General features: G+C 38.0%; 4 non-coding genes across 4 annotated transcripts; 1 reads left to right on the top strand and 3 right to left on the bottom strand.

The window, feature by feature from the left end:
• Positions 1–3792: 3792 nt before the first annotated feature.
• On the bottom strand, positions 3793–3956 carry LOC135035295 (U1 spliceosomal RNA). The gene has a single exon (XR_010230357.1). It is a non-coding gene; the product is annotated as a U1 spliceosomal RNA (small nuclear RNA).
• Positions 3957–4611: 655 nt separating this feature from the next.
• On the bottom strand, positions 4612–4774 carry LOC135035215 (U1 spliceosomal RNA). The gene has a single exon (XR_010230287.1). It is a non-coding gene; the product is annotated as a U1 spliceosomal RNA (small nuclear RNA).
• A 152-nt stretch (positions 4775–4926) lies between these two features.
• Positions 4927–5090, bottom strand: LOC135035318 (U1 spliceosomal RNA). Its single transcript, XR_010230379.1, has one exon. It is a non-coding gene; the product is annotated as a U1 spliceosomal RNA (small nuclear RNA).
• A 16597-nt stretch (positions 5091–21687) lies between these two features.
• On the top strand, positions 21688–21850 carry LOC135035228 (U1 spliceosomal RNA). Its single transcript, XR_010230299.1, has one exon. It is a non-coding gene; the product is annotated as a U1 spliceosomal RNA (small nuclear RNA).
• The last annotated feature ends 414 nt before the right edge of the window (positions 21851–22264 follow it).

Genomic DNA, 22264 nt, shown 5'->3' with positions numbered 1-22264 from the left:
AAGGAACGGCTGAGGCCCTGGCCTATGTTCATGGCTAGTGGTTCAGCTTCACATGAGGATGGAAGCACTCAGCCTCTCGCTAGAAAAATGAAAAGACTTAAGCTGGCAAAAGCACAGCAAAGAACTGTGCGTTCTTCAAAATCACAAATCCACAAGGAGAGTCCAATTGTGTCGGTTCTCATCTGAAGCAAGAAGTGGTAACGAGGTGGAATTCAACCCTCTATATGCTTCAGAGGATGGAGGAGCAGCAAAAGGCCATTCAAGCCTATACATCTGACCACGATATAGGAGGTGGAATGCACCTGTCTCAAGCGCAGTGGAGAATGATTTCAACGTTGTGCAAGGTTCTGCAACCTTTTGAACTTGCCACACGTGAAGTCAGTTCAGACACTGCCAGCCTGAGTCAGGTCATTCCCGTCATCAGGCTTTTGCAGAAGAAGCTGGAGACATTGAAGGAGGAGCTAAGACAGAGCGATTCCGCTAGGCATGTGGGACTTGTGGATGGAGCCCTTCATTCGCTTAACCAGGATTCACGGGTGGTCAATCTGTTGAAATCAGAGCACTACATTTTGGCCACCGTGCTCGATCCTAGATTTAAAACCTACGTTGTATCTCTCTTTCCGGCAGACACAAGTCTGCAGGGGTTCAAAGACCTGCTGGTGAGAAAATTATCAAGTCAAGCGGAACTTGATCGGTCAACAGCTCCTCCTTCACATTCTCCCGCAATTGGGGGTGCGAGGAAAAGGCTCAGAATTCCGAGCCCACCCGCTGGCGGTGATGCAGGGCAGTCTGGAGCGACTGCTGATGCTGACATCTGGTCCGGACTGAAGGACCTGCCAACGATTACGGACATGTCGTCTACTGTCACTGCATATGATTCTCTCACCATTGAAAGAATGGTGGAGGATTATATGAGTGACCGCATCCAAGTAGGCACGTCAGACAGTCCGTACGTATACTGGCAGGAAAAAGAGGCAATTTGGAGGCCCTTGCACAAACTGGCTTTATTCTACCTAAGTTGCCCTCCCACAAGTGTGTACTCCGAAAGAGTGTTTAGTGCCGCCGCTCACCTTGTCAGCAATCGGCGTACGAGGTTACTTCCAGAAAATGTGGAGAAGATGATGTTCATTAAAATGAATTATAATCAATTTCTCCGTGGAGACATTGACCAGCAGCAATTGCCTCCACAAAGTATACAGGGAGCTGAGATGGTGGATTCCAGTGGGGACGAATTGATAATCTGTGAGGAGGGGGATGTACACGGTGATGAATCGGAGGATGATGAGGTGGACATCTTGCCTCTATAGAGCCAGTTTGTGCAAGGAGAGATTAATTGCTTCTTTTTTGGTGGGGGTCCAAACCAACCCGTCATTTCAGTCACAGTCGTGTGGCAGACCCTGTCACTGAAATGATGGGTTGGTTAAAGTGTGCATGTCCTGTTTATACAACATAAGGGTGGGTGGGAGGGCCCAAGGCAATTCCACCTTGCACCTCTTTTTTCTTTTATTTTTCTTTGCGTCATGTGCTGTTTGGGGAGTGTTTTTTGGAAGGGCCATCCTGCGTGACACTGCAGTGCCACTCCTAGATGGGCCAGGTGTTTGTGTCGGCCACTTGGGTCGCTGAGCTTAGTCACACAGCTACCTCATTGCGCCTCTTTTTTTCTTTGCATCATGTGCTGTTTGGGGAGTGTTTTTTGGAAGGGCCATCCTGCGTGACACTGCAGTGACACTCCTAGATGGGCCAGGTGTTTGTGTCGTCCACTTGGGTCGCTGAGCTTAGTCACACAGCTACCTCATTGCGCCTCTTTTTTTCTTTGCGTCATGTGCTGTTTGGGGAGTGTTTTTTGGAAGGGCCATCCTGCGTGACACTGCAGTGCCACTCCTAGATGGGCCAGGTGTTTGTATCGGCCACTTGGGTCGCTGAGCTTAGTCACACAGCTACCTCATTGCGCCTCTTTTTTTCTTTGCATCATGTGCTGTTTGGGGAGTGTTTTTTGGAAGGGCCATCATGCGTGACACTGCAGTGCCACTCCTAGATGGGCCAGGTGTTTGTGTCGGCCACTTGGGTCACTGAGCTTAGTCATCCAGCGACCTCGGTGCAAATTTTAGGACTAAAAATAATATTGTGAGGTGTGAGGTGTTAAGAATAGACTGAAAATGAGTGGAAATTATGGTTATTGAGGTTAATAATACTTTGGGATCAAAATGACTCCCAAATTCTATGATTTAAGCTGTTTTTTAGGGTTTTTTGAAAAAAACACCCGAATCCAAAACACACCCGAATCCGACAAAAAAAATTCGGTGAGGTTTAGCCAAAACGCGTTCGAACCCAAAACACGGCCGCGGAACCGAACCCAAAACCAAAACACAAAACCCGAAAAATTTCCGGTGCACATCTCTAGTGGCCATGCCATGTCACTGTGCAGGAGCCAGCACCGCTCACACACTAGTCCCCGGTGCAGCCCCCAACCCCCGGGACACCCGGAGCAACAAAATGTAGATTCAGGCCACCAGGCCACGCCCCTACCTATGAAACCATGCCTCCTTTTTACCATTGCGCTGCTTATCTGCGCGCACTGCATTACAATCTCCCTCGCCACCTCTCTGGGTGTCACCAGTGATAGTGACACCTCTGCCATGCTTGTAGCAGCTGGTCCTAAGATCTACGCCTCAAGCCCTGAGTGTTTGCCCTTGTGACTTGTTGATCATCATAGCAAAGCAGATGCTTACAGAAAACTGCAGGGGCTTAGATTGAAAATAAAAAAAAATGATGGGTATAAGGTAGAGAGGAGCGGGTTCGGTTCTCCGAGAACCGAATTCCCCACGAACTCCACGTGGTTTACACTGGTACGAGGCAGGCTCGGTTGTTCCCGCCTGACTCGGAAAACCTGAACAAGGGAAAATGTCATCATCCCGCTGTCGGATTCTCGCGAGATTCGGATTCCATATAAAGAGCTGCGCGTTGCCGCCATTTTTACTCGTGCATTGAAGAGAGAGCGGAGAGGGCGTGGCTATGTTCTCTCAGTGGAAATCTCAATATCAGTGCTCAGTATCAGTGGATACTTATTGCTGCTCAGTAATACTAGTAGTGTGTCTCTCCTGCTCAGTGTCAGTTCTCAGTAGTATCCTCATCAGTGCTCAGTATCACTGCTCATTGTCTTGTGCTGCATTGTTGTGCTCAGCATACTACAGTACATTACTAATAGTCCAGTGCTGCATCTTGCTGCTCAGTGTCAGTTCTAGTATCCTCATCAGTGCTCACTATCACTGTTCATTGCATTGTGGTGTTCTGTATACTACAGTAACATAGTAATATAGTAACATATAGTAACATAGTTTTTGAGGTTGAATAGAGGCAAATTGCCCATCGTGTTCAACCTGTTTTAAGTTGTGATGATTCTACATACTTGCTGAATAATGTTTTATGACTAGTTAGCTACTACAACTCATGTTACCCCCGGATTAACCATGTTGATATTTTAAGTATTATAACCTTGGATAGCTTTTTCATTCAGAAATGTATCCATTCCTTTTTTAAATCCAATTACAGAGTCCGCCATTACCACCTTCCCTGGCAGGGAATTCCACATCCTGATTGCCCTAACAGTGAAGATCATAGTATCTCTCCTGGCAGGTAAGTAGGAGTTGGGCCAGAGCTGTGGAGGATTGCTGCTCGGGCACCCCCTGTCAAGTGAAGGAGATCCAACTGAGGCAGCACAAGGGAACTCTCGAAAGAAGAACAAGGCTAGAGGAAGATCTGAGACAAAGAAATCTGACTTTTACCAGAGCTGACCAGAGGAAAGCACAAACACAGTCCCCCACTACCACAAATAATGCAGTCGAGTTTCCCACATTTGGGGAAATCACAGGGGTCAGCATACCCAGAATGCAATGAATGAACCTCACCCTGGGAGAACAATCTTCATGACCATGGTATCGCCTATGCAAAATAAGTATGATTTGGGATAGGGCTGGGGAGGGCCGCTGCTCAGGCACATATCTGTCAAGTAAAGGAGATTCAACTGAGGCAGCACAAGGGAACTCTCATCTGGAGACAACAACTGCAGGGAGAACACATATTTTCAGATGAACATGGGAGGGCAGAAGGCTGCCTAATACTGAAGCACCCCCAAACAACAAACCAAATGCAACAACTAGTACAAGCATTCCTGGGGGAAGTTCTGCAGAAGATGGATTTGCATACGGTGATGTCATCCAAGCAGTGGGCCAAAGTTGGCTGGAACCCTCATCTGCATATGAAAAGAGAAAAGGGGTATGCAGGGCATGGCGGCCTTTTGCGGCGCTTGGATGACCCTTAGTTCGCATTAAACACCCCCACCCTCCTTCGGTGTGGGGCTCATGTTGACAATGCCCCAGCCCCTGAAGCATTCAAGCTGATTTCTTACAGCAGCTTGGCACTGTAACAGCTCCAGAGCTGCTCTGTAAGGCAAGTAAAAGGGTGTGTAGTTTGCATTGTGCATTGGAAGGCACAAAGTAAGCAGACAGGAGGAGAAGTCAGGATAGTGCACAAGGGTATAAAAGGGAGGGGCTCAAGAAAAAAGAAGTGGAAACAGACAGCAAACTAGGCTGGAGAGAGACCTGAGACAAAGAGATCTGAATTATACGAGAGCCGACCAGGGGAAACACAAATTATGCAGTCAAGTTTCCCACATTTGGGGAAATCGCAGGGGCAGCACACCCAGAGTGCAATGGGTGAGCCTTGCCCTGGGAGAAGCACCTTCATGATCATAGTATCTCACCTGGCAGGTAAGTAGGAGTTGGGCTTGAGCTGGGGAGGGTCGCTGCTCGGGCACCCCCCTGTCAAGTGAAGGAGATCCAACTGAGGCAGCACAAGGGAACTCTCGAAAGAAGAACAAGGCTAGAGGAAGATCTGAAACAAAGAAATCTGACTTTTACCAGAGCTGACCAGAGGAAAACACAAACACAGTCCCCCACTACCACAAATAATGCAGTCGAGTTACCCACATTTGGGGAAATCACAGAGGTCAGCATACCCAGAATGCAATGAATGAACCTCACCCTGGGAGAATAATCTTCATGACCATGGTATCTCCTATGCAAAATAAGTATGATTTGGGATAGGGCTGGGGAGGGCCGCTGCTCAGGCACATCTCTGTCAAGTAAAGGAGATTCAACTGAGGCAGCACAAGGGAACTCCAGCATCCTCTACAGACTAAGAGAAAAGGATTTACCGGTAGGTATTAAAATCCTATTTTCTCATACGACCTAGAGGATGCTGGGGTCACATTAAGAACCATGGGGTTATACCAAAGCTCTTGAACGGGTGGAAGAGTGCGTACGACTCTGCAGCACCGAATGACCCAACTTGAGGTTATCATCGGCAAGGATGCAGTGGCGTTAATGTTTCCTGGTGTCAACCTGTATTATTTCAGTAGATATTGAAATGAGGATGCATCTTGCTGCCTTTCCAATGAAGCAAGTTTAATTTAGTAATAGGTGAAAAACCATCCCTACAAAGATGTTAATCAGATACTTGGCTTTGTGGACACTTTTCAGAGAACAAATTTGTTAGCATAAAAATAAAGCCAGAAAATGAAGAGCTGTTTAATCACTCAATTGGATTTTTTTGCCAGCATATTTCTTTTTCTCTGCAAACCACTGCTAAATTGTGCTTCCTAGCTGTTTTTATAAAATCACTGAATCAAATCTAACTCTGATTACATCAGAGAAGGCCAGGTACCCTACACCATAACAGGGGTTTTAGAAATTTTGACTTGTCTACTTAAAGATCACCAAAATCTGATAACAAGGTCAATTACATCCCTGGGTGGGATTGAACCACCAACCCTTTGGTTAATAACCAATCACACTAACCAATTGCGCCACAGAGACACTTTGCAAAAGTCCATACTGACAAAGGCTAATAAGCATTCATCTAGAACGTTTCCTAGAAAAACTTTAAAAAGTCAATAATCTGGAGAGTTTTTGTAAGATGTTTCTTCCATCAACCAACGAAGAAACACATTGTTACTTTCCCATGATGAGTGAGTGCTTCAAGATCTCTTGCACTTACATGTGCAGCAGAGTACTGTAATGAAAGCATGCTGGGTTCATAACCCAGAGGTAGGCAGATTGAAACTATCCTCTGCTATATGCATTTTTTTTTTGTTAATTAAAGTAATCCAAAACTGGGATTGATATTTTTTCTCTTTTATTTTTACTTAAAGTACAATAACTTTTACCATTTTAATATGTTTTAATAGTATATTGACAGTATTGTTTTCTTTCAAAAATCCACTTAATTTTCTTTACCCTATTATTAAAATGGTAATTGACAAAAACAAACTACATTGTCACCAGAAGAGCAATACAAAATGTACAAGTGATATATTAAAATCATCTTTCCAGCTTGAATTTCAATGATGCATTGGGGCAACGATTTTGTGAGAAACATCTTCACCCTTAAATAAAGATTTTCTTAATTCCTTACCTGTGTGCTAATTAGATATCACCTTGTTTTCACATTAAACAGACTTCCACATGAGAAAGCAGCAAGGATGCAGTGGCGTTAATGTTTCCTGGTGTCAACCTGTATTATTTCAGTAGATATTGAAATGAGGATGCATCTTGCTGCCTTTCCAATGAAGCAAGTTTAATTTAGTAATAGGTGAAAAACCATCCCTACAAAGATGTTAATCCGATACTTGGCTTTGTGGACACTTTTCAGAGAACAAATTTGTTAGCATAAAAATAAAGCCAGAAAATGAAGAGCTGTTTAATCACTCAATTGGATTTTTCTGCCAGCATATTTCATTTTCTCTGCAACCCACTGCTAAATTGTGCTTCCTAGCTGTTTTTTGATAAAATCACTTAATCAAATCTAACTCTGATTACATCAGAGTAGGCCAGGTACCCTACACCATAAGAGGGGGTTTGAAATTTTGACTTGTCTACTTAAAGATCACCAAAATCTGATGACAAGGTCAATAACATCCCTGGGTGGGATTGAACCACCAACCCTTTGGTTAATAACCAAACACACTAACCGATTGCACCACAGAGACACTTTGCAAAAGTACATACTGACAAAGGCTAATAAGCATTCATCTAGAACGTTTCCTAGAAAACTTTAAAAAGTCAATAATCTGGAGAGATTTTGTAAGATGTTTCTTCCATCAACCAATGAAGAAACGCATTGGTACTTTCCCATGATGAGTGAGTGCTTCAGGATCTCTTGCACTTACATGTGCAGCAGAGTACTGCAATGGAAGCATGCTGGGCCCATAACCCAGAGGTAGGCAGATTGAAACTATCCTCTGCTATATGCATTTTTTTTTGTTAATTAAAGTAATCCAAAACTGGGATTGATATTTTTGCTCTTTTATTTTTACTTAAAGTACAATAACTTTTACCATTTTAATTTGTTTTAATAGTATATTGACAGTATTGTTTTCTTTCAAAAATCCACTTAATTTTCTTTACCCTATTATTAAAATGGTAATTGACAAAAACAAACTACATTGTCACCAGAAGAGCAATACAAAATGTACAAGTGATATATTAAAATCATCTTTCCAGCTTGAATTTCAATGATGCATTGGGGCAACGATTTTGTGAGAAACATCTTCACCCTTAAATAAAGATTTTCTTAATTCCTTACCTGTGTGCTAATTAGATATCACCTTGTTTTCACATTAAACAGACTTCCACATGGGAAAGCAGCAAGGATGCAGTGGCGTTAATGTTTCCTGGTGTCAACCTGTATTATTTCAGAAGATATTGAAATGAGGATGCATCTTGCTGCCTTTCCAATGAAGCAAGTTTAATTTAGTAATAGGTGAAAAACCATCCCTACAAAGATGTTAATCAGATACTTGGCTTTGTGGACACTTTTCAGAGAACAAATTTGTTAGCATAAAAATAAAGCCAGAAAATGAAGAGCTGTTTAATCACTCAATTGGATTTTTTTGCCAGCATATTTCTTTTTCTCTGCAAACCACTGCTAAATTGTGCTTCCTAGCTGTTTTTATAAAATCACTGAATCAAATCTAACTCTGATTACATCAGAGAAGGCCAGGTACCCTACACCATAACAGGGGTTTTTGAAATTTTGACTTGTCTACTTAAAGATCACCAAAATCTGATAACAAGGTCAATTACGTCCCTGGGTGGGATTGAACCACCAACCTTTTGGTTAATAGCCGTACACACTAACTGATTGCGCCACAGCGACACTTTGCAAAAGTACATACTGACAAAGGCTAATAAGCATTCATCTAGAACGTTTCCTAGAAAAACTTTAAATAGTCAATAATCTGGAGAGTTTTTGTAAGATGTTTCTTCCATCAACCAATGAAGAAACACATTGGTACTTTCCCATGATGAGTGAGTGCTTCAGGATCTCTTGCAATTACATGTGCAGCAGAGTACTGTAATGGAAGCTCGCTGGGTCCATAACCCAGAGGTAGGCAGATTGAAACTATCCTCTGCTATATGCATTTTTTTTTGTTAATTAAAGTAAACCAAAACTGGGATTGATATTTTTGCTCTTTTATTTTTACTTAAAGTACAATAACTTTTACCATTTTAATTTGTTTTAATAGTATATTGACAGTATTGTTTTCTTTCAAAAATCCACTTAATTTTCTTTACCCGATTATTAAAATGGTAATTGACAAAAACAAACTACATTGTCACCAGAAGAGCAATACAAAATGTACAAGTGATATATTAAAATCATCTTTCCAGCTTGGATTTCAATGATGCATTGGGGCAACGATTTTGTGAGAAACATCTTCACCCTTAAATAAAGATTTTCTTAATTCCTTACCTGTGTGCTAATTAGATATCACCTTGTTTTCACATTAAACAGACTTCCACATGAGAAAACAGCAAAGATGCAGTGGCGTTAATGTTTCATGGTGTCAACCTGTATTATTTCCGTAGATATTGAAATGAGGATGCATCTTGCTGCCTTTCCAATGAAGCAAGTTTAATTTAGTAATAGGTGAAAAACCATCCCTACAAAGATGTTAATCAGATACTTGGCTTTGTGGACACTTTTCAGAGAACAAATTTGTTATCATAAAAATAAAGCCAGAAAATGAAGAGCTGTTTAATCACTCAATTGTATTTTTCTGCCAGCATTTTTCTTTTTCTCTGCAACCCACTGCTAAATTGTGCTTCCTAGCTGTTTTTTTTATAAAATCACTTAATCAAATCTAACTCTGATTACATCAGAGAAGGCCAGGTACCCTACACCATAAGAGGGGGTTTGCAATTTTGACTTGTCTACTTAAATATCACCAAAATCTGATCACAAGGTCAATTACGTCCCTGGGTGGGATTGAACCACCAACCTTTTCATTAATAGCTGAACACACTAACCGATTGCGCCACAGAGACACTTTGCAAAAAGAATATACTGACAAAGACTAATAAGCATTCATCTAGAACGTTTCCTAGAAAAACTTTAAAAAGTCAATAATCTGGAGAGTTTTTGTAAGATGTTTCTTCCAGCAACCAATGAAGAAACACATTGGTACTTTCGCATGATGAGTGAGTGCTTCAGGATCTCTTGCACTTACATGTGCAGCAGAGTACTGCAATGGAAGCATGCTGGGCCCATAACCCAGAGGTAGGCAGATTGAAACTATCCTTTGCTATATGCATTTTTTTTTTGTTCATTAAAGTAATCCAAAACTGGGATTGATATTTTAGCTTTTATTTTTACTTAAAGTACAATAACTTTTACCATTTTAATTTGTTTTAATAGTATATTGACAGTATTGTTTTCTTTCAAAAATCCACTTAATTTTCTTTACCCTATTATTAAAATGGTAATTGACAAAAACAAACTACATTGTCCCCAGAAAAGCAATACAAAATGTACAAGTGATATATTAAAATCATCTTTCCAGCTTGAATTTCAATGATGCATTGGGGCAATGATTTTGTGAGAAACATCTTTACCCTTAAATAAAGATTTTCTTAATTCCTTACCTGTGTGCTAATTAGATATCACCTTGTTTTCACATTAAACAGACTTCCACATGAGAAAGCAGCAAGGATGCAGTGGCGTTAATGTTTCCTGGTGTCAACCTGTATTATTTCAGTAGATATTGAAATGAGGATGCATCTTGCTGCCTTTCCAATGAAGCAAGTTTAATTTAGTAATAGGTGAAAAACCATCCCTACAAATATGTTAATCAGATACTTGGCTTTGTGGACACTTTTCAGAGAACAAATTAGTTAGCATAAAAATAAAGCCAGAAAATGAAGAGCTGTTTAATCACTCAATTGGATTTTTCTGCCAGCATATTTCTTTTTCTCTGCAACCCACTGCTAAATTGTGCTTCCTAGCTGTTTTTATAAAATCACTGAATCAAATCTAACTCTGATTACATCAGAGAAGGCCAGGTACCCTACACCATAACAGGGGGTTTGAAATTTTGACTTGTCTGCTTAAAGATCACCAAAATCTGATAACAAGGTCAATTAAGTCCCTGGGTGGGATTGAACCACCAACCTTTTGGTTAATAGCCTTACACACTAACTGATTGCGCCACAGCGACACTTTGCAAAAGTACTTACTGACAAAGGCTAATAAGCATTCATCTAGAACGATTCCTAGAAACATTTTAAAAAGTCAATAATGTGGAGAGTTTTTGTAAGATGTTTCTTCCATCAACCAATGAAGAAACACATTGGTACTTTCCCATGATGAGTGAGTGCTTCAGGATCTCTTGCACTTACATGTGCAGCAGAGTACTGTAATGGAAGCATGCTGGGTCCATAACCCAGAGGTAGGCAGATTGAAACTATCCTCTGCTATATGCATTTTTTTTTTGTTCATTAAAGTAATCCAAAACTGGTATTGATATTTTAGCTTTTATTTTTACTTAAAGTACAATAACTTTTACCATTTTAATTTGTTTTAATAGTATATTGACAGTATTGTTTTCTTTCAAAAATCCAATTAATTTTCTTTACCCGATTATTAAAATGGTAACTGACAAAAACAAACTACATTTTCACCAGAAGAGCAATACAAAATGTACAAGTGATATATTAAAATCATCTTTCCAGCTTGAATTTCAATGATGCATTGGGGCAACGATTTTGTGAGAAACATCTTCACCCTTAAATAAAGATTTTCTTAATTCCTTACCTGTGTGCTAATTAGATATCACCTTGTTTTCACATTAAACAGACTTCCACATGAGAAAGCAGCAAGGATGCAGTGGCGTTAATGTTTCCTGGTGTCAACCTGTATTATATCAGTAGATATTGAAATGAGGATGCATCTTGCTGCCTTTCCAATGAAGCAAGTTTAATTTAGTAATAGGTGAAAAACCATCCCTACAAAGGTGTTAATCAGAGACTTGGCTTTGTGGACACTTTTCAGAGAACAAATTTGTTATCATAAAAATAAAGCCAGAAAATGAAGAGCTGTTTAATCACTCAATTGTATTTTTCTGCCAGCATTTTTCGTTTTCTCTGCAACCCACTGCTAAATTGTGCTTCCTAGCTGTTTTTTTATAAAATCACTTAATCAAATCTAACTCTGATTACATCAGAGAAGGCCAGGTACCCTACACCATAAGAGGGGGTTTGCAATTTTGACTTGTCTACTTAAATATCACCAAAATCTGATCACAAGGTCAATTACGTCCCTGGGTGGGATTGAACCACCAACCTTTTGATTAATAGCTGAACACACTAACCGATTGCGCCACAGAGACACTTTGCAAAAAGAATGTACTGACAAAGACTAATAAGCATTCATCTAGAACGTTTCCTAGAAAAACTTTAAAAAGTCAATAATCTGGAGAGTTTTTGTAAGATGTTTCTTCCAGCAACCAATGAAGAAACACATTGGTACTTTCGCATGATGAGTGAGTGCTTCAGGATCTCTTGCACTTACATGTGCAGCAGAGTACTGCACTGGAAGCATGCTGGGCCCATAACCCAGAGGTAGGCAGATTTAAACTATCCTTTGCTATATGCATTTTTTTTTTGTTCATTAAAGTAATCCAAAACTGGGATTGATATTTTAGCTTTTATTTTTACTTAAAGTACAATAACTTTTACCATTTTAATTTGTTTTAATAGTATATTGACAGTATTGTTTTCTTTCAAAAATCCAATTAATTTTCTTTACCCGATTTTTAAAATGGTAATTGACAAAAACAAACTACATTGTCACCAGAAGAGCAATACAAAATGTACAAGTGATATATTAAAATCATCTTTCCAGCTTGAATTTCAATGATGCATTGGGGCAACGATTTTGTGAGAAACATCTTCACCCTTAAATAAAGATTTTCTTAATTCCTTACCTGTGTGCTAATTAGATATCACCTTGTTTTCACATTAAACAGACTTCCACATGAGAAAACAGCAAAGATGCAGTGGCGTTAATGTTTCCTGGTGTCAACCTGTATTATTTCCGTAGATATTGAAATGAGGATGCATCTTGCTGCCTTTCCAATGAAGCAAGTTTAATTTAGTAATAGGTGAAAAACCATCCCTACAAAAATGTTAATCAGATACTTGGCTTTGTGGACACTTTTCAGAGAACAAATTTGTTATCATAAAAATAAAGCCAGAAAATGAAGAGCTGTTTAATCACTCAATTGGATTTTTCTGCCAGCATTTTTCTTTTTCTCTGCAACCCACTGCTAAATTGTGCTTCCTAGCTGTTTTTTTATAAAATCACTTAATCAAATCTAACTCTGATTACATCAGAGAAGGCCAGGTACCCTACACCATAAGAGGGGGTTTGCAATTTTGACTTGTCTACTTAAATATTACCAAAATCTGATCACAATGTCAATTACGTCCCTGGGTGGGATTGAACCACCAACCTTCTGATTAATAGCTGAACACACTAACCGATTGCGCCACAGAGACACTTTGCAAAAAGTACATACTGACAAAGACTAATAAGCATTCATCTAGAATGTTTCCTAAAAAAACTTTAAAAAGTCAATAATCTGGAGTTTTTGTAAGATGTTTCTTCCAGCAACCAACGAAGAAACACATTGGTACTTTCGCATGATGAGTGAGTGCTTCAGGATCTCTTGCACTTACATGTGCAGCAGAGTACTGCAATGGAAGCATGCTGGGCCCATAACCCAGAGGTAGGCAGATTGAAACTATCCTTTGCTATATGCATTTTTTTTTGTTCATTAAAGTAATCCAAAACTGGGATTGATATTTTAGCTTTTATTTTTACTTAAAGTACAATAACTTTTACCATTTTAATTTGTTTTAATAGTATATTGACAGTATTGTTTTCTTTCAAAAATCCAATTAATTTTCTTTACCCGATTATTAAAATGGTAATTGACAAAAACAAACTACATTGTCACCAGAAGAGCAATACAAAATGTACAAGTGATATATTAAAATCATCTTTCCAGCTTGAATTTCAATGATGCATTGGGGCAACGATTTTGTGAGAAACATCTTCACCCTTAAATAAAGATTTTCTTAATTCTTTACCTGTGTGCTAATTAGATATCACCTTGTTTTCACATTAAACAGACTTCCACATGAGAAAACAGCAAAGATGCAGTGGTGTTAATGTTTCCTGGTGTCAACCTGTATTATTTCTGTAGATATTGAAATGAGGATGCATCTTGCTGCCTTTTTAATGAAGCAAGTTTAATTTAGTAATAGGTGAAAAACCATCCCTACAAAGATGTTAATCAGATACTTGGCTTTGTGGACACTTTTCAGAGAACAAATTTGTTATCATAAAAATAAAGCCAGAAAATGAAGAGCTGTTTAATCACTCAATTGGATTTTTCTGCCAGCATTTTTCTTTTTCTCTGCAACCCACTGCTAAATTGTGCTTCCTAGCTGTTTTTTTTATAAAATCACTTAATCAAATCTAACTCTGATTACATCAGAGAAGGCCAGGTACCCTACACCATAAGAGAGGGTTTGCAATTTTGACTTGTCTACTTAAATATCACCAAAATCTGATCACAAGGTCAATTACGTCCCTGGGTGGGATTGAACCACCAACCTTTTGATTAATAGCTGAACACACTAACAGATTGCGCCACAGAGACACTTTGCAAAAAGTCCATACTGACAAAGACTAATAAGCATTCATCTAGAACGTTTCCTAGAAAAACTTTAAAAAGTCAATAATCTGGAGAGTTTTTGTAAGATGTTTCTTCCAGCAACCAATGAAGAAACACATTGGTACTTTCGCATGATGAGTGAGTGCTTCAGGATCTCTTGCACTTAAATGTGCAGCAGAGTACTGCAATGGAAGCATGCTGGGCCCATAACCCAGAGGTAGGCAGATTGAAACTATCCTTTGCTATATGCATTTTTTTTTGTTCATTAAAGTAATCCAAAACTGGGATTGATATTTTAGCTTTTATTTTTACTTAAAGTACAATAACTTTTACCATTTTAATTTGTTTTAATAGTATATTGACAGTATTGTTTTCTTTCAAAAATCCACTTAATTTTCTTTACCCTATTATTAAAATGGTAATTGACAAAAACAAACTACATTGTCACCAGAAGAGCAATACAAAATGTACAAGTGATACATTAAAATCATCTTTCCAGCTTGAATTTCAATGATGCATTGGGGCAACGATTATGTGAGAAACATCTTCACCCTTAAATAAAGATTTTCTTAATTCCTTACCTGTGTGCTAATTAGATATCACCTTGTTTTCACATTAAACAGACTTCCACATGAGAAAGCAGCAAGGATGCAGTGGCGTTAATGTTTCCTGGTGTCAACCTGTATTATTTCAGTAGATATTGAAATGAGGATGCATCTTGCTGCCTTTCCAATGAAGCAAGTTTAATTTAGTATTAGATGAAAAACCATCCCTACAAATATGTTAATCAGATACTTGGCTTTGTGGACACTTTTCAGAGAACAAATTAGTTAGCATAAAAATAAAGCCAGAAAATGAAGAGCTGTTTAATCACTCAATTGGATTTTTCTGCCAGCATATTTCTTTTTCTCTGCAACCCACTGCTAAATTGTGCTTCCTAGCTGTTTTTATAAAATCACTGAATCAAATCTAACTACATCAGAGAAGGCCAGGTACCCTACACCATAACAGGGGGTTTGAAATTTTGACTTGTCTACTTAAAGATCACCAAAATCTGATAACAAGGTCAATTAAGTCCCTGGGTGGGATTGAACCACCAACCTTTTGGTTAATAGCCTTACACACTAACTGATTGCGCCACAGCGACACTTTGCAAAAGTACATACTGACAAAGGCTAATAAGCATTCATCTAGAACGATTCCTAGAAACATTTTAAAAAGTCAATAATGTGGAGAGTTTTTGTAAGATGTTTCTTCCATCAACCAATGAAGAAACACATTGGTACTTTCCCATGATGAGTGAGTGCTTCAGGATCTTTTGCACTTACATGTGCAGCAGAGTACTGTAATGGAAGCATGCTGGGTCCATAACCCAGAGGTAGGCAGATTGAAACTATCCTCTGCTATATGCATTTTTTTTTTGTTAATTAACGTAATCCAAAACTGGGATTGATATTTTTGCTCTTTTATTTTTACTTAAAGTACAATAACTTTTACCATTTTAATTTGTTTTAATAGTATATTGACAGTATTGTTTTCTTTCAAAAATCCAATTAATTTTCTTTACCCGATTATTAAAATGGTAATTGACAAAAACAAACTACATTGTCACCAGAAGAGCAATACAAAATGTACAAGTGATATATTAAAATCATCTTTCCAGCTTGAATTTCAATGATGCATTGGGGCAACGATTTTGTGAGAAACATCTTCACCCTTAAATAAAGATTTTCTTAATTCCTTACCTGTGTGCTAATTAGATATCACCTTGTTTTCACATTAAACAGACTTCCACATGAGAAAACAGTAAAGATGCAGTGGCGTTAATGTTTCCTGGTGTCAACCTGTATTATTTCCGTAGATATTGAAATGAGGATGCATCTTGCTGCCTTTCCAATGAAGCAAGTTTAATTTAGTAATAGGTGAAAAACCATCCCTACAAAGATGTTAATCAGATATTTGGCTTTGTGGACACTTTTCAGAGAACAAATTTGTTATCATAAAAATAAAGCCAGAAAATGAAGAGCTGTTTAATCACTCAATTGGATTTTTCTGCCAGCATTATTCTTTTTCTCTGCAACCCACTGCTAAATTGTGCTTCCTAGCTGTTTTTTTATAAAATCACTTAATCAAATCTAACTCTGATTACATCAGAGAAGGCCAGGTACCCTACACCATAACAGGGGGTTTGAAATTTTGACTTGTCTACTTAAAGATCACCAAAATCTGATAACAAGGTCAATTAAGTCCCTGGGTGGGATTGAACCACCAACCTTTTGGTTAATAGCCTCACACACTAACTGATTGCGCCACAGCGACACTTTGCAAAAGTACTTACTGACAAAGACTAATAAGCATTCATCTAGAACGATTCCTAGAAACATTTTAAAAAGTCAATAATGTGGAGAGTTTTTGTAAGATGTTTCTTCCATCAACCAATGAAGAAACACATTGGTACTTTCCCATGATGAGTGAGTGCTTCAGGATCTCTTGCACTTACATGTGCAGCAGAGTACTGTAATGGAAGCATGCTGGGTCCATAACCCAGAGGTAGGCAGATTGAAACTATCCTCTGCTATATGCATTTTTTTTGTTAATTAAAGTAATCCAAAACTGGGATTGATATTTTTGCTCTTTTATTTTTACTTAAAGTACAATAACTTTTACCATTTTAATTTGTTTTAATAGTATATTGACAGTATTGTTTTCTTTCAAAAATCCAATTAATTTTCTTTACCCGATTATTAAAATGGTAATTGACAAAAGCAAACTACATTGTCACCAGAAGAGCAATACAAAATGTACAAGTGATATATTAAAATCATCTTTCCAGCTTGAATTTCAATGATGCATTGGGGCAACGATTTTGTGAGAAAAATCTTCACCCTTAAATAAAGATTTTCTTAATTCCTTACCTGTGTGCTAATTAGATATCACCTTGTTTTCACATTAAACAGACTTCCACATGAGAAAGCAGCAAGGATGCAGTGGCGTTAATGTTTCCTGGTGTCAACCTGTATTATTTCAGTAGATATTGAAATGAGGATGCATCTTGCTGCCTTTCCAATGAAGCAAGTTTAATTTAGTAATAGGTGAAAAACCATCCCTACAAAGATGTTAATCAGATACTTGGCTTTGTGGACACTTTTCAGAGAACAAATTTGTTAGCATAAAAATAAAGCCAGAAAATGAAGAGCTGTTTAATCACTCAATTGGATTTTTTTGCCAGCATATTTCTTTTTCTCTGCAACCCACTGCTAAATTGTGCTTCCTAGCTGTTTTTATAAAATCACCGAATCAAATCTAACTCTGATTACATCAGAGAAGGCCAGGTACCCTACACCATAACAGGGGTTTTCGAAATTTTGACTTGTCTACATAAAGATCAACAAAATCTGATAACAAGGTCAATTACGTCCCTGGGTGGGGTTGAACCACCAACCTTTTGGTTAATAGCCATACACACTAACTGATTGCGCCACAGCGACACTTTGCAAAAGTACTTACTGACAAAGGCTAATAAGCATTCATCTAGAACGTTTCCTATAAAAACTTTAAATAGTCAATAATCTGGAGAGTTTTTGTAAGATGTTTCTTCCATCAACCAATGAAGAAACACATTGGTACTTTCCCATGATGAGTGAGTGCTTCAGGATCTCTTGCACTTACATGTGCAGCAGAGTACTGTAATGGAAGCATGCTGGGTCCATAACCCAGAGGTAGGCAGATTGAAACTATCCTCTGCTATATGCATTTTTTTTGTTAATTAAAGTAATCCAAAACTGGGATTGATATTTGTGCTCTTTTATTTTTACTTAAAGTACAATAACTTTTACCATTTTAATTTGTTTTAATAGTATATTGACAGTATTGTTTTCTTTCAAAAATCCAATTAATTTTCTTTACCCGATTATTAAAATGGTAATTGACAAAAACAAACTACATTGTCACCAGAAGAGCAATACAAAATGTACAAGTGATATATTAAAATCATCTTTCCAGCTTGAATTTCAATGATGCATTGGGGCAACGATTTTGTGAGAAACATCTTCACCCTTAAATAAAGATTTTCTTAATTCCTTACCTGTGTGCTAATTAGATATCACCTTGTTTTCACATTAAACAGACTTCCACATGAGAAAACAGCAAAGATGCAGTGGCGTTAATGTTTCCTGGTGTCAACCTGTATTATTTCCGTAGATATTGAAATGAGGATGCATCTTGCTGCCTTTCCAATGAAGCAAGTTTAATTTAGTAATAGGTGAAAAACCATCCCTACAAAGATGTTAATCAGACACTTGGCTTTGTTGACACTTTTCAGAGAACAAATTAGTTAGCATAAAAATAAAGCCAGAAAATGAAGAGCAGTTTAATCACTCAATTGGATTTTTCTGCCAGCATATTTCTTTTTCTCTGCAACCCACTGCTAAATTGTGCTTCCTAGCTGTTTTTTTATAAAATCACTTAATCAAATCTAACTCTGATTACATCAGAGAAGGCCAGGTACCCTACACCATAAGAGGGGGTTTGAAATTTTGACTAGTCTACTTAAAGATCACCAAAATCTGATAACAAGGTCAATTACATCCCTGGGTGGGATTGAACCACCAACCCTTTGATTAATAACCAAACACACTAACCGATTGCGCCACAGAGACACTTTGCAAACTTACATACTGACAAAGGCTAATAAGCATTCATCTAGAACGTTTCCTAGAAAAACTTTAAAAAGTCAATAATCTGGAGAGTTTTTGTAAGATGTTTCTTCCATCAACCAACGAAGAAACACATTGGTACTTTCCCATGATGAGTGAGTGCTTCAGGATCTCTTGCACTTACATGTGCAGCAGAGTACTGCATTGGAAACATGCTGGGCCCATAACCCAGAGGTAGGCAGATTGAAACTATCCTCTGCTATATGCATTTTTTATTGTTAATTAAAGTAATCCAAAACTGGGATTGATATTTTTGCTCTTTTATTTTTACTTTAAAGTACAATAACTTTTACCATTTTAATTTGTTTTAATAGTATATTGACAGTATTGTTTTCTTTCAAAAATCCACTTAATTTTCTTTACCCTATTTTTATAATGGTAATTGACAAAAACAAACTACATTGTCACCAGAAGAGCAATACAAAATGTACAAGTGATATATTAAAATCATCTTTCCAGCTTGAATTTCAATGATGCATTGGGGCAACGATTTTGTGAGAAACATCTTCACCCTTAAATAAAGATTTTCTTAATTCCTTACCTGTGTGCTAATTAGATATCACCTTGTTTTCACATTAAACAGACTTCCACATGCGAAAGCAGCAAGGATGCAGTGGCGTTAATGTTTCCTGGTGTCAACCTGTATTATTTCAGTAGACATTGAAATGAGGATGCATCTTGCTGCCTTTCCAATGAAGCAAGTTTAATTTAGTAATAGGTGAAAAACCATCCCTACAAAGGTGTTAATCAGAGACTTGGCTTTGTGGACACTTTTCAGAGAACAAATTTGTTAGCATAAAAATAAAGCCAGAAAATGAAGAGCTGTTTAATCACTCAATTGGATTTTTTTGCCAGCATATTTCTTTTTCTCTGCAACTCACTGCTAAATTGTGCTTCCTAGCTGTTTTTATAAAATCACTGAATCAAATCTAACTCTGATTACATCAGAGAAGGCCAGGTACCCTACACCATAACAGGGGGTTTGAAATTTTGACTTGTCTACTTAAAGATCACCAAAATCTGATAACAAGGTCAATTACGTCCCTGGGTGGGATTGAACCACCAACCTTTTAGTTAATAACCATACACACAGACTGATTGCGCCACAGCGACACTTTGCAAAAGTACATACTGACAAATGCTAATAAGCATTCATCTAGAACGTTTCCTAGAAACATTTTAAAAAGTCAATAATGTGGAGAGTTTTTGTAAGATGTTTCTTCCATCAACCAATAAAGAAACACATTGGAACTTTCCCATGATAAGTGAGTGCTTCAGGACCTCTTGCACTTACATGTGCAGCAGAGTACTGTAATGGAAGCATGCTGGGTCCATAACCCAGAGGTAGGCAGATTGAAACTATCCTCTGCTATATGCATTTTTTTTTGTTAATTAAAGTAATCCAAAACTGGGATTGATATTTTTGCTCTTTTATTTTTACTTAAAGTACAATAACTTTTACCATTTTAATTTGTTTTAATAGTATATTGACAGTATTGTTTTCTTTCAAAAATCCAATTAATTTTCTTTACCCGATTATTAAAATGGTAATTGACAAAAACAAACTACATTGTCACCAGAAGAGCAATACAAAATGTACAAGTGATATATTAAAATCATCTTTCCAGCTTGAATTTCAATGATGCATTGGGGCAACGATTTTGTGAGAAACATCTTCACCCTTTAATAAAGATTTTCTTAATTCCTTACCTGTGTGCTAATTAGATATCACCTTGTTTTCACATTAAACAGACTTCCACATGAGAAAGCAGCAAGGATGCAGTGGCGTTAATGTTTCCTGGTGTCAACCTGTATTATTTCAGTAGATATTGAAATGAGGATGCATCTTGCTGCCTTTCCAATGAAGCAAGTTTAATTTAGTAATAGGTGAAAAACCATCCAAGAGCTGTTTAATCACTCAATTGGATTTTTTTGCCAGCATATTTCTTTTTCTCTGCAACCCACTGCTAAATTGTGCTTCCTAGCTGTTTTTATAAAATCACTGAATCAAATCTAACTCTGATTACATCAGAGAAGTCTAAATACCTAACACCATAACAGGGGGTTTGAAATTTTGACTTGTCTACTTAAAGATCACCAAAATCTGATAACAAAGTCAATTACATCCCTGGGTGGGATTGAACCACCAACCTTTTGGTTAATAGCCATACACACTAACTGATTGCGCCACAGCGACACTTTGCAAAATTACATACTGACAAAGGCTAATAAACAATCATCTAGAACGTTTCCTAGAAAAACTTTAAAAAGTCAATAATCTGGAGTGTTTTTGTAAGATGTTTCTGCCATCAACCAATGAAGAAACACATTGGTACTTTCCCATGATGAGTGAGTGCTTCAGGATCTCTTGCACTTACATGTGCAGCAGAGTACTGCAATGGAAGCATGCTGGGCCCATAACCCAGAGGTAGAAAGATTGAAACTATCCTCTGCTATATGCATTTTTTTTGTTAATTAAAGTAATCCAAAACTGGGATTGATATTTTTGCTCTTTTATTTTTACTTAAAGTACAATAACTTTTACCATTTTAATTTGTTTTAATAGTATATTGACAGTATTGTTTTCTTTCAAAAATTCACTTAATTTTCTTTTCTGTGTGCTAATTAGATATCACCTTGTTTTCACATTAAATAGACTTCCACATGAGAAAGCAGCAAGGATGCAGTGGCGTTAATGTTTCCTGGTGGTAGTGGGGTACTGTGTTTGTGCTTTCCTCTGGTCAGCTCTGGTAAAAGTCAGATTTCTTTGTCTTAGATCTTCCTCTAGCCTTGTTCTTCTTTCGAGAGTTCCCTTGTGCTGCCTCAGTTGGATCTCCTTCACTTGACAGGGGGGTACCCGAGCAGCGACCCTCCCCAGCACTAGCCCAACTCCTACTTACCTGCCAGGTGAGATACTATGATCAGGAAGGTGCTTCTCCCAGGGAAAGGCTCACCCATTGCACTCTGGGTGTGCTGCTCCTGCGATTTCCCCAAATGTGGGAAACTTGACTGCATAATTTGTGTTTCCCCTGGTCGGCTCTCGTATAATTCAGATCTCTTTGTCTCAGGTCTCTCTCCAGCCTAGTTTGCTGTCTGTTTCCACTTCTCTTTTCTTAAACCGCTCCCTTCTATGCCCTTGTGCACCTTAATTAAATCTAACTCTGATACGTCAGAGAAGGCCAGGTACCCTACACCATAAGAGGGGGTTTGAAATTTTGACTTGTCTACTTAAAGATCACCAAAATCTGATCACAAGGTCAATTACATCACTGGGTGGGAACCTTTTGGTTAATAGCCCATGTAAGTGCAAGAGATCCTGAAGCACTCACTCATCATGGGAATGTACCAATGTGTTTCTTACAAAAATTCTCCAGATTATTGACTTTTTAAAGTTTTTCTAGGAAACGTTCTAGATGAATGCTTATTAGCCTTTGTCAGTATGTACTTTTGCAAAGTGTCGCTGTGGCGC

The sequence above is a fragment of the Pseudophryne corroboree genome, unplaced genomic scaffold, assembly GCF_028390025.1.
Source record: "Pseudophryne corroboree isolate aPseCor3 unplaced genomic scaffold, aPseCor3.hap2 scaffold_596, whole genome shotgun sequence".
NCBI lineage: Eukaryota > Metazoa > Chordata > Amphibia > Anura > Myobatrachidae > Pseudophryne > Pseudophryne corroboree.
Note: the sequence above shows the minus strand (reverse complement) of the source record. Positions and strands in the feature narration are given on the sequence as shown.